At 53.3% G+C, this 15,122-nt stretch overlaps 2 non-coding genes across 2 annotated transcripts; both read right to left on the bottom strand.

Moving 5' to 3' along the window:
* Positions 1-11,067: 11,067 nt before the first annotated feature.
* LOC126123175 (U5 spliceosomal RNA) lies at positions 11,068-11,186 on the bottom strand. Its single transcript, XR_007526279.1, has one exon. It is a non-coding gene; the product is annotated as a U5 spliceosomal RNA (small nuclear RNA).
* A 943-nt stretch (positions 11,187-12,129) lies between these two features.
* Positions 12,130-12,336, bottom strand: LOC126123051 (small nucleolar RNA U3). Its single transcript, XR_007526167.1, has one exon. It is a non-coding gene; the product is annotated as a small nucleolar RNA U3 (small nucleolar RNA).
* Positions 12,337-15,122: the final 2,786 nt, after the last annotated feature.

Here is a 15,122-nt window from a genome sequence, read left to right as displayed (position 1 = left end):
ATGGGCGGTGAAATGCTACGGCACTAACTTGATGGCACAAAAAAAAAAAAAAACGATGGCGATGATCTCCTGCGTGCGAATGTTCACTGTATGTGTACGAGTCCTAAGACCTGCCAAAGGGGAAAAGGTGGGGGAAGAGGGAGAGGGGAGGGTGTAGATGCCAGTGGCAGAGGAGATGGGATGGGGATGAAAGAAGATAGGGGGTAGGGGAATCCGGTGGGAGAGGGGGATGGGAGGAAGGGGAGACGGAGAGAGGATACCCATGGGAAAAGACACAGGGGATGGAAGGGGAGGATCAAAGTTGGTTCGAGGGGTAGATGGAGGGGATGATGGCATCATCAGGGAGGGGGAGTTGGCGTAAGCCACCTTGGGCGAGGGTATGGAGAGTGGAGAGCAGGTGGGACATGGGAATACAGGCGTGGCAGTGGACTTGGGTGGGAGAGGATGGCACAGACACGTGGGTGAGGGGGATCTAGTTTACGGGAGATGTAGAGGATACATATCCATTCAAGGAAAAGGGGGATGCGGGAAAGAAATGAGGTCATATAGGATGCATGTGGGGGAAGGTAGCGGCACACGATAGGTGAGGCAGAGTGCATGGCGTTTTAGGATTTGAAGGGATTTGTAAAAGGTAGGAGGGGCAGAGATCCAGGTGTGATGGGTGTAGCAGAGGATACAGCGGATGAGAGATTTATAGGTCTGGAGGATGGCGAGGGGTCGAGATCCCATGTGCAGCCAGGAAGGAGCTTGAGGAGACGGAGTCAGTAGCGTGCCTTGGCTTGGATTGTCCGGAAATGGGGGATCCAGGAGACGCAACGGACAAGGGTGACGCCATAGTACTAGAGGGCAGGGGGTGACAGTGATAGGACAACCATAAATGGTGGTATAGAAGTCGAGGAGAAAGAAGGAAGGGGTGGTTTTGCCTACAATGATCGCCTGGATCTTGGAAGGATTGACCTTGAGCAACCACTGGTTACACCAAGTGGTGAACACGTCAAGATGGATTGGAGAAGGTGTTGGAAGCATTGTAGGGTGGGGGCGAGGGCAAGGAAGGTGGTGTCATCGGCGTACTGGAGAAAGTGGACAGGGTGTGGAGGTAGAGAAGAGGGGAGAGGACAGAGCCTTGGGGCACACCGGTGGAGGGGTAGAAGATGTAGGAATCCGTGTTATGGATGGTGACATAGGAAGGATGTTGGGAAAGAAAGGACCCGATCAGACAGATGTAGTTCATAGGACGGGCGAAGGTTTTCAGCTTGAAGAGGAGACCAGAATGCGCTGCACGGTCATAAGCACGTTCAAGGTCGAGGGAGAGGAAGATGGTGGAGTGACGGGAGTTGAGCTGTCCAGAGAGGAGATGAGTGATCTGAAGGAGGTCATCCGGTCGAAATTCACACTCGGTAGCGGGAAGGAGGCGGTTGGCAGAGATACTCGTGGACCCGTTGGGTAAGGATGGATTCCTTCTGAAGACCGAGGTAAGGCTGCTGGGATGGTAGGAGGAGACAGTGGATGGTGGTTTATCGGGCTAGAGGAACGTAAGGATCCAGGATCAGGTCGGGGTAGTAACCACTGGACAAGACCACGTTATACAGCCTGGCCAAGGCAGAGAAGGAGGCAGGAGCTTCACGGAGGTGGTGATGGGTAACACGATGATGACTAGGAGCGGTGTTGCGTTTCGTGCGGAGTGTATTGATGATATCCTGAGTAGTGATTGGGCCATTGAGATCGTCGTGTGTAATGTTGTCTAAATACTGGAAGCCAAAAGCGAGTGGAGTCAATAAGGTGTCAGTTCAATCGCAGACATCTGGGAATAGGGAGTAATTGAACTGGGGATCATAAGGGAGTGTGAAGATATCGATGGGGTAGGAGGCAAAGTGATTGGCCTTATTAAGGTTGTCAGGGAAGGGGTGGTCATTATGAAGCAGCAGTAGTAGGGGGGCGGGATTTAGATCCAGAAAGGCGGTGGAAGGCTGACCAGTACTTTGACGAGTTGATAGGTAGGGTAGCATCAAGACAGGTGCATATCTATCGCCAGTCCCGACGTTTTTTAGCCGCAAGCAAGTTTCTGACATTTTGTAGTTGCCCGTGGCGTCATAGTGTGTCATTTAACAGCCTGTGGGGGTAAAGTGGGATGGTGCAAGTGAATGGCGATGGTAGGGACGTAAGCCTACATGGTCTCAGATAAGGTCTGCTGGAGAAAGGAGGTGGCGTGGGTAACATAATCAGGGTGGTGCTAGGTGAGTGGGTGGCTGTCGACCTGGGTAGAGAGGGTATCCTAGTAGGCATTCCAGTCTAAAGGGAATAATGATGGACACATTTCGGGGGAGGGTCGATGTGAGGATCAAGACAGGGGCGACCACTGTCTGAAATTGTGAGGACAGGGAGATGGTCACTGCCAATAGGGTCAAGGATGCCCATGGCTATGCAGCCAAGGAGGTTAAGGGAGGAGAGTACGACATCTGGAGTGGTATTGGATTCAGAGCGGGTGTGCTGGGGAATGGGAACAAGGTCACCTTGGTGGGTGGAGAGGAACCGATGAAACCATCGTAACTGGGTGGCAGAACGACTATGGATGTTGAGGTCGGCAGCAATCACATAGGAGGAGAAGGTACGGTCAATGTAGGAAAGAAAGTCAAAGGGAATAGGGGCAGTAGGGCGGACCTAGATGATGACACAGGTAATGGTAGGGCCGGGGAAGAAGAGACTAAGGATCGGGTGTTCTGTGGGGTCGGGAAGGAGGGGTTGGAGCCAAACAGGAATCTGGTGATGGTGGCCAATGGCTACTAGGTGAAGTGAGCTTGGTTATGGGAATATGTGGGATAGGTGTTAAGGTGGAAGATGGATCGAGGGGTGAGGGATATCTGCTGGAGGGTGTGGAGGCACTGGAACAGATGGACGATGGTGACAAACCTCTAGCACGCAGGCACCTCTGGCAGCAGAGGAGGTGTAGAGGCTCCATATACGTTCTAGGAAAAGGAGGAGGTGGGGGAACGGAATAAGGTCGTACAGGATCCGTGTGGGGGATGGGAGATGGGTGCGATAGGCGAGGCGAAGAGCATGGCGTTCTAGGATCTGAAGGGATTTGTAAACGGTAGGGGAAGCAGATTCCGGCAGGGTGGGCGTAGCAAAGGATAGGGCGAATGAGGGACTTATAGGTATGGAGGATGGTGGAGGGGTCGAGACCACATATACGGCCACAAAGGGGCTTGAGGAGACGGGTGGGAGCGTGCATTGGCTTCAATTGTCCGGAGGTGGGGGGTCCAGGAGAGGCGACGGTCGAGGGTGACGCCAAGGTACTTAAGGGTGGAGGTGAGGGTGATAGGATGGCCATAGATTGTTAGATAGAAATCAAAGAGGTGGAAGGAAGGGGTGGTTTTGCCTACAAATATCGCCTGGGTTTTGGAAGGATTGACCTTAAGCAACCAGTGGATGCACCAAGCGGTGAACAGGACAAGATGGGATTGGAGAAGGCGTTGGGAGCGCTGCAGGGTGGGGGCAGGGGCAAGGGCAAGGAAGGCGGTGTCATTGGCGTACTGGAGAAGGTGGATGGGGGGTGAAGGCGGCGGCATGTCCGCCATATACAAAAGGTACAGAAGAGGGGAGAGCACGGAACCTTGGGGCACACCAGTGGAGGCGAAAAAGGTGTAGGAATCCGTGTTGTGGATGGTGACGTAGGAAGGACGTTCGGAAAGAAAGGAGCCGAACAGATGGACGTAGTTAATAGGAACGGCGAAGGTTTGGAGCTTGAACAGACCGGAATGCCACACGCGGTCATAGGCTCGTTCAAAGTCAAGGGAAAGGAAGATAGCAGAGCGACGGGAATTAAGCTGTTCGGAGAGGAGATGAGTGGGGTGAAGGAGAAGGTCATCGGAAGAGAAGGACGGCCGAAAGCCACACTGGGTAACGGGAAGGAGGCAGTGCATGTGGAAGCGTCGGTTGACGATGGATTCCAGGGCCTTGCTGAAGACCGAGGTAAGGCTGATGGGATGGTAGGAGGAGACAGCAGACGGCGGTTTACCGGGTTTAAAGAACATCAGGATATGGGAGGTTTTCCACAGGTTGGGGTAGTAGCCAGTGGACAGGACTACATTATAGAGCCTGGCCAGGGTGGAGAGCAAAAAGGCAGAAGCTTCACGAAAGTGGCGATAGGTGACACGATCGTGACCACGAGCGGTTTTGCGTTTCATGTGGAGTGTAGCAATGAGATCCTGTGTAGTGATAGGGGCATTGAGTTCAGTGAGTACAATGTTGTCCAAGTAAGGTGCGCGGGCAGGGACAGAGGTGTCAGTTTGATCGCGAATATCCGGGAAGAGGGAGTAATTGAACTGGGGATCGTCGGGGATGGTAAAACATCGGAGAGGTAGGAGGCAAAGTGATTGGCCTTACTAACGTTGTCAGGGAAGGGTTGATTATCATGAAGGAGAGGATACTAGGGGGGGGTTTAGATCCGCTGTGGGAAGGCTGACCCAAACTTGGACGAGTTTATACGAAGGGTATCATTTAAACAGGTGCATGTCTGTCGCCAGTACCGGCGTTTCTTAGCCACAAGCAAGTTTCCGATGTGTCGCTGGAGTTGCCAGTGACATCGTAGTGTGTCCGATCATGCTCATGCATGTGGAGGAAGGCACGGTAGAAACGGTGGGATTCGTGGAGGAGGAGGACGGCCTCTGGGGGTAAGGTAGGACAGTGGGGGTGGATGTCAACAGAAGGGATGTGGGCCTCCACTACCTCAGACAAAGTCTGCTGGAGAAAGGAGGAGTCATCAGTAATACTATTGCGGTTGTGGTAGTAGTGCTAGTGGTGGACATGATGACAAGGAGGAACAAAGACAGGACAGAACGAAAAGTATAGAGTAAAACAGGGGACGGACAGAGACAGACCAAGACTAGTGGGACGCAAACTGGGGCCACAGCCCCACTTTGCTGGTGCTGTTGAGAGGCGACCGCTGGCAGGAACGCAGGCTGGCTGGCAGGGACGCTGGCTGGCTGGCAGGGACGCTGGCTGGCTGGCAGGGACGCCACAGCTGCTGCTGCTACTCCTGGTGCCACTGCTGGCCGGACCGCTCCTGGCTGGCTGGAACACTACTGCTGCTGCTACTGGCTGGACTGCTGCTACTGGCTGGCTGGCTGGCACCTGCAAAACCGAACGCTTTGATTAGTGACAGAAGCCACAATCAAAGGGCGGTATTCGTACCAAAGTACCGCCGGAGATGCCGATCAATGCTTTTTTTTCTTCTTTATTGGAGGGCTGTCAGCGACACAATCCGCCGCTCTTCAGCCGAGTGGCATGACAACTTAAAATAAGAATAAAATGTTATATACATAAGTCGATAAAGTGGGAGAAAATGGAGGTAAAAAATAGACTAACACGGAGACATTCATGGAGGACAGTTAAAAAAAGTCACCAGAAAGTTAAAAAAAAACACAGAACACAATTGGCGATATTTCAAAACTCAGAGAAGACACTGAATGGACTTGCACAGGTTAAAAGTCGGCCACAGTAGTAAAAACACTCCGATACAACACACTTAAAATCCACTTGGTGCACACACGACGAAGAATAAAACTGCCAGGCGGGACCTGCCGAGGGAAAAGGAGGGGAGAGCAAGAGGCAACAAAGGAAGTGGGGGGATGAAGAAAGGAGGGGCATGAGTGGGTACACGAAGAGGCAGGAGACACGTGGGGTAGCAGATGAAGAGGGAAGACAGGGCAGGAGGGAGTGCAGAGACACTGAAAGGAGGCACAAGAGATGGAGGGGGAGTAAGAGGGGGAAGCCGCTCAGGAGAAGGGAGGGGAGGAGAGGGAGCCCTGAGGAGGAGGCAGGAAGATGGGATTAGAGTTTGTAAGGAAGGGTAAATGTCAGGGCGAAGCTTCATCATCCGGGAGGGGTAGATGGTGGAAGTTGCGTTGGGAAAGGAGATGGAGCATGTGGAGATGGAGAGAGGGTGGGACACAACGGTAAAGGCGCGGCAACTGGTTGGGGGTGAAGAGGAAGGGAGACACCAGGGGGTGAAGGGGATCAAGGCAGCAGACAATATATATAGTGTGCAGATGTGTTCAAGGAAAAGGCGCAGGTGGGGGAAGGGGATGAGATCGTAGAGGATGCGCGTGGGGGACAGAAGGCGAGTCGCAGCACATGGCATTCGAGGATTTGGAGGGCTTTATAGAAGTGGGGAGGGGCGAAAATCCAAGCTACACTGGCATAACAGAAGATGGGGCGGATCAAGGATTTGCAGGTGTGAAGGATGGTGGAAGGATGCAGACCCCACGTCCGGCCAGACTGGAGTTTCAGAAGGTGGAGGCGGTTGTGAGCTTTGTTTTGGATGGTAAGGAGATGGGGAGTCCAGGTGAGGTGGCGATCGAGTGTGAGGCCAAGGTATTTGAGGGTAGGAGTGAGGTGGATAGGACGGCCATAAATGGTGAGGTAGAAATCATGAAGGCGGAAGGAGTGGGTGGTGCGGCCTATGATGATCGCCTGGGTCTTGGAGGGATTAACACGGAGGAACCACTGGTTGCACCAAGCGGTGAATTGGTCAAGGTGGGTTTGGAGGGTACGTTGGGACCGTTGAAGGGTAGGATAAATGGCTAGGAAGGCGGTGTCATCAGCGAACTGGAGAAGATGAACAGGAGGGGGAGGTTCGGGCATATCAGCAGTGTACAGGAGATAGAGGAGAGGGGCACGCCGGCAGATGGGTAGAAAGTACAGGAGTTGGAACTGTGGATAGTCACATAGGAGGAACGATGGGAGAGGAAGGAAGCAACGAGACGGACGTAGTTGCTGGGGAGAGCATAGGTCTGGAGTTTGAAAAGGAGCCCGGGATGCCAGACACGGTCATAGGCGTTCTGGAGATCAAGGGAAACAAAGATAGCAGAGCGACGGGAGTTAAGTTGGAGGGAAAGAAGATTGGTAAGGTTAAGGAGCTGGTCGTCGACAGAGAAGGAAGGCCGGAAGCCACATTGGATAAGAGGAAGGAGGCGGTGCTGGTTAAGGTGGCGGTGGATACGGCGAGAGAGGATGGCCTCAAAGACCTTACTGAACACAGAGGTGAGGCAGATGGGACGATAGGAAGAGGTAGCAGAGGGGGGTTTGTTAGGCTTAGGGAACAGCAGGACACAGGAAGTCTTCCACAGGTCAGGGTAACATCCAGTGGAGAGGAGGACATTGTACAGGGTAGCAAGGACGGACAGGAAGGATGGAGGGGATTCCTTGAGGTGACGGTAGGTGACGCCATCATGACCAGGGGCGGTGTTGCGTTTGGAGCGGAGGACGAGTGTGATGCCTTGCGTGGTGAGGGGAGTGTTGATGTCTGAGGGCGGTAACCGATCCAAGTACTGGAAGCTAGGGGCGAGCGGGGGGACACAGGTGTCAGTGCAGTCAAGGACGGTGGGGAAGAGGGAGTAATCAAAATGGGGATCGTCAGGAATGGAGAAGACCTCGGATAGGTGGGAAGCAAAATGGTTAGCCTTACTGAGGTTGTCAGGAAAGGGCCGATCGTCATGGAGGATGGGGGAATGTGGGGTGGGATGGCTACCAGTAAGGTGGTGGAAGGCTGACCAGTACTTGTAGGAGTTGACAGGGAGGGTGGAGTTGAGGCGCGTGCATGTTTGGTGACAGTCCCGGCGTTTCTTTGCTGTAAGGAGGTTCCGGATATGTCGCTGTAATTGCCAGTGGCGGGTGAGAGTACCCCCGGTCACGAGTGCAGAGGAAGGAGCGGTAGAGCCTGCGGGATTCACGCAGAAGAAGGATGGCCTGTGGAGGAAGCGTAGGGCGGTGAGGGTGGATGAGTTTGGTAGGGACTAGAGCCTCCACAGCGTCAGTGATGGTCTTCTGAAGGAAGGAAGAGGCATGGGTGATGTCATCAGGGTGGTGAAAGCTGAGGGGGTGGCTTTCGACCTGTAAGGCAATGGATTCCCTGTAGGCATCCCAGTTGGCACGGTGGTAGTCATGGGCAGACTTTGGAGGGGCAGTTGGGCGAGTGGCTGCAGTGGCGGGACGGGTAGAGGAAATGGTGACCAGGACAGGGAGATGGTCACTACCGACGGGATCATCAACGGCGATGCGACCAAGGAGGTTGGGGGAAGCAAGGATAACATCGGGGGTGGAGTTACTTTCAGGACGGGTGTGCTGTGGGAGAGGAACAAGGTCACCATGGAGGGTGGCAAGGAACTGATGCCACTGCCAAAGGGTGGCAGGGTCACGGCTGTGGATGTTGAGGTCAGCAGCTATCACGGGCGGATATAGATAGTGGCACAGGTGACAGTGAGGGAGGGAAAAAATAGGCTGAGGAGAAGGTTTTCAGTCGGGTCATTGAGGAGGGGTTGCAGCCAGACAGGGAGATGCCTGACGTGGCCTATAGTGACCCTGCCTCGGGCTATGGGAAGGGGACTGTCAGTGCGGTGAAGGAGATAAGGAGAGGTGTGGACAACATGGTGGGGTTGGAGGAAGGTTTCTTAAGGATGAAGGAGTCAACCTGGGGCTGAGAAAGGGTATGCGTGAAGAGGTGTTTGTGTGCAGGGAGGGAGCGAATGTTGAGGTAGAGGAGTGGATTCTGTTGACACGCCAGGAGGTTGGAGGTGGGACGGGTGCGGGATGGGGAGAGAGGGTCTTAAACGAGGGTGTCTAGGTGGATGAAGGTAAAGTGGGGCTGGTTGTGGGAGTATGTGGCGTAGGTGTTTAAGTGGAAAACAGAGCAGGCGGCAAGGGAAATCTGCTGGAGTGTGTGGCTTCTGCTGTAGGGGGAGGGCAGAAGGAATTGTTAGGGTGGATGGGTGGGTCAATGGGGCGAACGGGGACAGTGAGTTCAGGGTTGGTGGGGCTTGGCTTTGCATTTGAAGGAATAGGTGGGGTGAGGTTCATTGCAGGTGTTGCAGGATGGGGGAAGGAAAGGTTGGGACACTGTTTAAGGAAGTGGGAGGCTCTACAATGGGGACAGGTGGGTGGGTTCTTGCAGTTTTGGGTGAGGTGGTTGCTCTACAGAAGACAACGCTGGCAGCATTAGGATTGAGCATGGGAATGGGACTGGTCAACAGGGTGGCGGCGGCTGAAAATTAGGGCTCCCTGCGTGAGGAGGTGGTCGATGGAGGAGGCAGACTCTGCCAGAGGAGTTGTAAATATGGCAGGTGGAGCAGACTTCCAGGGCAGGGTGGAAATTCAGTTCCACCAACACATCAGCCTCCGTGACCACAGGGCTGAGTCTTGTGATGACGGCGGTGAGTGTCAGCCGACGACAAGGGGGTTGGGGCTGATGAGGAGAGGAGGATGTAAGGAATGGGGTGAAGGATTCATGGGGCCCAAAGGTGATACGCGGAGGGCGCCGGAGGAGATCAGTATGGAAGGATGGAGAGGGAGACTTGATGAGAACAGAGTCTCTGCGATGGATAAGTTGGGTGATGGGTGCACTGGGGATGTAGGGTGCGTGCATCCAGGAATTTCAGGTCAGGGTTGGCTAGGACAAAGGTATACAGGGAGGGGGCTGGAGAGGGGGGAGGTGGGGTGGTATTCAAAGCGGGGTCAGTGGGAGGTGGGGCAGGCAGTGGCTTTTTGGATGAGGGAGTAGAGGAGAGGTCGCCACTGTGCCATTTGGAAGATTTTTTGGCGGGTGTTGCCTGGGAGGAGGGATGAGGGACTGGATGTATGGGGAGGTGGTAGGAGGCAGGGCCCTCCTGTGAGTCAGTAGAACCGGATGAGAGGGTAGGGCGCTCTGTGGCGGCGACTGTGGCGCGGCGGGCGGTCACTCGGGCAGGGGAAGCAGTGATAGTTGTGGGGGGGGGGGGAAGGGAGGGGGGGGAGAAAGTCGTCTCGGCGGGCGACAGGAGCGGGAGGGGAGGTGGGAGCAGGGGCAGAGGCAGGAGCAGGAGCAGGAGCAGCAGCAGGTGCAGTAGCAGGGGTAGGAGCAGGAGTGATGTACAGCTGGAGATATAGTGATGGAGAGTAGATAGATGGGGAGGAGACTATGAGTAGGGGAGGTGGATGAGACGGGTTAATCCCAGAGGAAGCACACCATGACGTTACAGCGGGGAGGTGTAGATGATGATGGTGGTAGTTGGGGCGTCCATGATTGCAGGCAGCAGCGAACACCGAGAGACGGCGGCGGCGGCAGAAGAAGCGGCGAGCACCGAGAGACGGCGACCAGGCGGCGGCGGCGGCGGCGGCGGCGGCGGCAGCGGCAAGCACCGGGCGGCGGCGACCAGAAAACTCAAGGGAGGCACTGAACATTTATACCATTATCTGCACCACCTTCCACTGATTTACTGAAGAAGAAACTGCAAAGTCTGGCCAATTTTGTACACAAGTAATCTTGAAAACATTGGAGTCAACAGCAGATACATAGTTTCCAAGACTGTAGCTAGGAACAACCCTTCCATTTCAAGATTTATCTCTCACTGAGACACATCATACCCAAACTACACCTACCAGGAAATTGCTACTCAATTCATCTCTAGCTATCTATGTCATATTCAACAACTGTCTCTTTCTCACCTAAATCTTCTACAAAACTGAGTACACTGTTATGAACAAAGAACCAATGCCACATTATGGCAACAAGCCAGTGCCACTAATATCCACTCTATTGAAAACAATTCAAATGCTCATCCTGCCCAACTAACCACCATCTACAGCCCAAATCTCACTCACATCATACCTACAAATCACAAACTTCTGCGGTAAAAATAATTTTGGGTTTCAAAACACAATCTACTAATCACATACTAGTATTTATTACAAAGCCTCTCAATTCATCATTCACTTCCAAATATCGGCTTATATGCTGTTGTGCAACTGCAGTGCAAGTAAACACCCTCAAATCATCTAGAACTGAGATGCGGAAAGGGTTCACCAAGAGTTTCCAGGACAATAAATAGCGCTCTCTCTCTCTTTACACAATCGCCTAACACACTGCAAGCCATTTCAGGGCAAATGTACTTGTTTCATTATACTACGAAACGGCCAATTACATTTTCAAATTAAAAAAGCATCTACCTGATCCAACGTGATCCGCTACTCCACGCCCTTCATTCTCACAACACAACCTACCTCTTGCTAATTACATTACGTTTTACTTGTGATTATGGCTCAGCAATAGCCGAGCACTACGAAAAATACCTTATAGACTCATTTAATGTTCCCCTCCACGGAAATCTTTAGTAAAAGGCGAAAGATTTATTCGTTTTGAAGGGAAACCAGAGTGCCGATCAACGCCCTCACTTCAATACTTATGGCTGCTTCTCTATTGCTTCTCCGCGAGAACGCGGAAAATTCTTTCCGTCTTGTCTACTTCTCTACCGTCAACAGACTTCCAGTGCCATGCAAGCACACACCCCAAACTAACTGTCAGCGCTGAAATACGTGTCTGCCAAATGTCGTCGATATTACTCTTTAGATAACTATTTTCATCATTTCTGTCACCATTCAAGCTGCTTCATTACCTCACCTGCCGACAGATGGCAGCACGCCTAATTCCTCTCGGCGACCCACCGTCAGAGACACAACTGCCCGCACTGCTCTGCATCTAACACTAATCTCTCTCCTCCCCACCACACTCGTTCACTGAAAAAACAGATAACTAGATAGTTCTTTGAACGCAAAACTAGGCCACATCAGACGCAACCTGTATGTAGATGTATGGTGCAAGGGAAATTTCCCCGTGCTCCCACACAACTAATTAATACTAGTTGACAACAGAAATAAAATTTCTGCCGATAGTATTTGAACCAGTCTTATTCATTTGCGAATTTCATGCATTCCTTCTTGCAGATAACAGTGCCTTGCAAATCACTCAATTCATGTTTGTTAGCCAAACGTGCTCCTCCTAAATGTTCCGTACATCATGCATTAGTGCTGATTATCAAGACTGTGTTGTGTGTCAGCCTTTTATGGTCATCAATTGCACTCTTCTTGTGTTGCTCACTCATTCTTGTAACTCAAAAGTACGTCGTTGTCATCCAAGCCTAGCACTTGGAGCAGGCCAAATCAAATGGCTCGTCCCCGTGCCACTCGAGAAACTCCCACAAGGCTTTCATGACATGTCGCAATCAAAGTCCTTCCACAACCTGTAGCGACATTTCTGCAACGACGCGGGTCCCGATACCAAAAGTATGACTTATGCTTGCTTCTATTCTATATAATAAAACCACCACTCGGAAAGCGCTATTCCCTTCCCACATCCCTCAGAATGTGGTGAACGATCATCGATTACAACCAAGATGCGATGAATCTCGATCGCAAGCCTCACGCTCAGGGACAGTGCTACCACTCATCATCATGGTTACGTCTACTCCAGCTTTGAACTAGAGAGAGTTGAAGACATACTACAGAAATGATCCTGTGAAGTATGATTTTGCTAGCAAGATTTTTTTTTTCTTTATTGTAATTTGAACACCCCATAAAAGGTGGGCTGGCAGCGGAAAAGTGGACTCCGCTCTTCAGCCATAAGCATGACAATAAAAAAGAAAGGGAGACATAGGAGGGAACAGATTGGCGGTTAAAAAACAGTAGATACAATAAGTAAAAAACATGAAGCCGTTCACACTCGACGAAACAAACAAGAAAACTGTCGGCACTGTGCACAAACACTGACGAGTTAGACGACACATGTGAACGAAGGAGCGTGGACGGCGAAAAACACTGATGCACAAACACGACGGCACAGACACTAAACCGAGGGCGACGATCTCCGGCGCGCGAATGTTCACTTTGCGTGTGGTGAGCGGGAGGGGATAGCAGAGACGCCACAGGCAGGGGAGAGAGGGAGGAGAGTGGAAGAGGGAGAGGTAGCCCGGGGGGAGAGGGGTGGAGGGAGGAGACGGGGGAAAAGGAAAAAGAAGGGAAGGGAAGAGAAGGGAGGGAGGGTGCCTAAGGGAAAGGACACCGAAAGGGGGGGGGGGCAGGGTCAAAGTTGATAGGAGGGGTAGATGGAGGGGACGAGGACATCATCAGGGAGGGGGAGCTGGCGGAAGCCTCCTTGGGAGAGGGTAAGGAGAGTGGACAGATGGAGACCAGGTGGGATGTGGGAATACAGGCGCGGCAGCGGGCGGGGATGGGCGAGGATCGGGGACACGAGCGGGTGAGGAGGATCAAGTTTACGGGAGGTGTACAGGATCCGTATCCTTTCAAGGAAAAGGAGGAGGTGGGGGAAGGGGATGAGATCATACAGGATCCGCGTGGGGGAGGGGAGACGGATGCGATAGGCAAGGCAGAGAGCATGGTGTTCAAGGATTTGGAGGGATTTATAGAAGGTAGGGGGGGCGGAGATCCAGGCTGGATGGGCGTAACAAAGGATAGGGTGGATGAGGGATTTATAGGTGTGGAGGATTGTGGAGGGGTCCAAACCCCACGTACGGCCAGAAAGGAGCTTGAGGAGACGGAGGCGGGAACGTGCCTTGGCTTGGATTGTCTGGAGATGGGGAGTCCAGGAAAGGCGACGGTCGAGGGTGACGCTAAGGTACTGAAGGGTGGGAGTGAGGGCAATAGGACGGCCATAGACGGTGAGATAGAAATCAAGGAGGCGGAAGGAAGGGGTGGTTTTGCCTACAATGATCGCCTGGTTTTGGAGGGATTGACCTTAACCAACCACTGGTTGCACCAAGCAGTGAAGCGGTCAAGATGGGATTGGAGAAGGCGTTGGGAGCGTTGCAGGTTGGGGGCAAGGGCAAGGAAGGCGGTGTCATCGGCAAACTGGAGAAGGTGGACGGGGGGTGACGGCGGCGGCATGTCCGCCGTGTACAGAAGGTACAGAAGGGGGGAGAGGCCGGAGCCTTGGGGCACACCGGCGGAGGGGAAAAAGGTGTAGGAATCTGTGTTATGGATTGTGACATAGGACGGACGACGGGAGAGAAAGGAGCCGATCAGACGGACGTAGTTGATGGGAAGGGCGAAGGTTTGGAGCTTGAAGAGGAGACCGGAATGCCAGATGTGGTCATAAGCGCGTTCGAGGTCAAGGGAGAGGAAGATTGCGGAGCGACGGGAATTAAGCTGTTCGGAAAGGAGATGAGTGAGGTGAAGGAGAAGGTCGTCGGAAGAGAAGGACGGCCGAAAGCCACACTGGGTAACGGGAAGGAGGCGGTGCTGGCGGAGATGCTGGTGGATGCGTCGGGTCAGGATAGATTCCAGGACCTTGCTGAAGACCGAGGTAAGGCTGATAGGACGGTAAGAGGAGACGGTGGATGGCGGTTTGCCAGTTTTAAGGAACATGAGGATACGGGAGGTTTTCCACAGGTCGGGGTAGTAACCGGTGGACAGGACTACATTGTAGAGCCTGGCCAGGGTGGAGAGGAAAGAGACAGGAGCTTCACGAAGGTGACGGTAGGTGGCACGATCGTGACCAGGAGCGGTGTTGCGTTTTGTGCGGAGTGTATCAATGAGATCCTGTGTAGTGATAGGGGCATTGAGGTCCGTGTGTGGAATGTTGTCCAAGTACTGGAAACCAGGAGCGAGGGGAGGGACAGAGATGTCAGTTCGATCGCGGATATCCGGGAAGAGGGAGTAATCGAACTGGGGATCATCGGGGATGGAAAAAACATCGGAGAGGTAGGAGGCAAAATGGTTGGCATTACTAAGGGCGTCAGGGAAAGGGCGATCATCGTGGAGAAGAGGATAGTAGGGGGAGGGTTTAGTTCCAGTAAGGCGACGGAAGGCCGACCAGAACTTGGATGAGTTGATTGGTAGGGTAGCATTTAAACGGGTGCATGTCTGTCGCCAGTCCCGGCGTTTCTTAGCCGCGAGCAAATTACGAACGTGTCGCTGGAGTTGCCGGTGGCGTCGTAGTGTGTCCGGGTCACGCGTGCGGAGGAAGGCACGGTAGAGACGACGGGATTCACGGAGGAGGAGAACGGCCTGTGGGGGTAAGGTAGGACGGTGGGGGTGGATGGCGACAGTAGGGACATGGGCCTCCACGGCCTCAGACAAGGTCTGCTGGAGAAAGGAGGCGGCATGGGTGACATCGTCAGGGTGGTGGTAGGCTATCGACCTGGGTGGAAAGTGTAGCCCGGTAGGCATTCCAGTCGGCTCGGGAATAGTCGTGGACATACTTAGGGGGAGGATCAGTACGAGGGTCGGGGCGAGGGCGAGGACCGTCTGAAATGGTGAGGAGGACAGGGAGATGGTCGCTACCAATAGGCTCCAAGACA

Source organism: Schistocerca cancellata, unplaced genomic scaffold, assembly GCF_023864275.1.
Source record: "Schistocerca cancellata isolate TAMUIC-IGC-003103 unplaced genomic scaffold, iqSchCanc2.1 HiC_scaffold_417, whole genome shotgun sequence".
NCBI classification, from domain to species: domain Eukaryota; kingdom Metazoa; phylum Arthropoda; class Insecta; order Orthoptera; family Acrididae; genus Schistocerca; species Schistocerca cancellata.
Note: the sequence above shows the minus strand (reverse complement) of the source record. Positions and strands in the feature narration are given on the sequence as shown.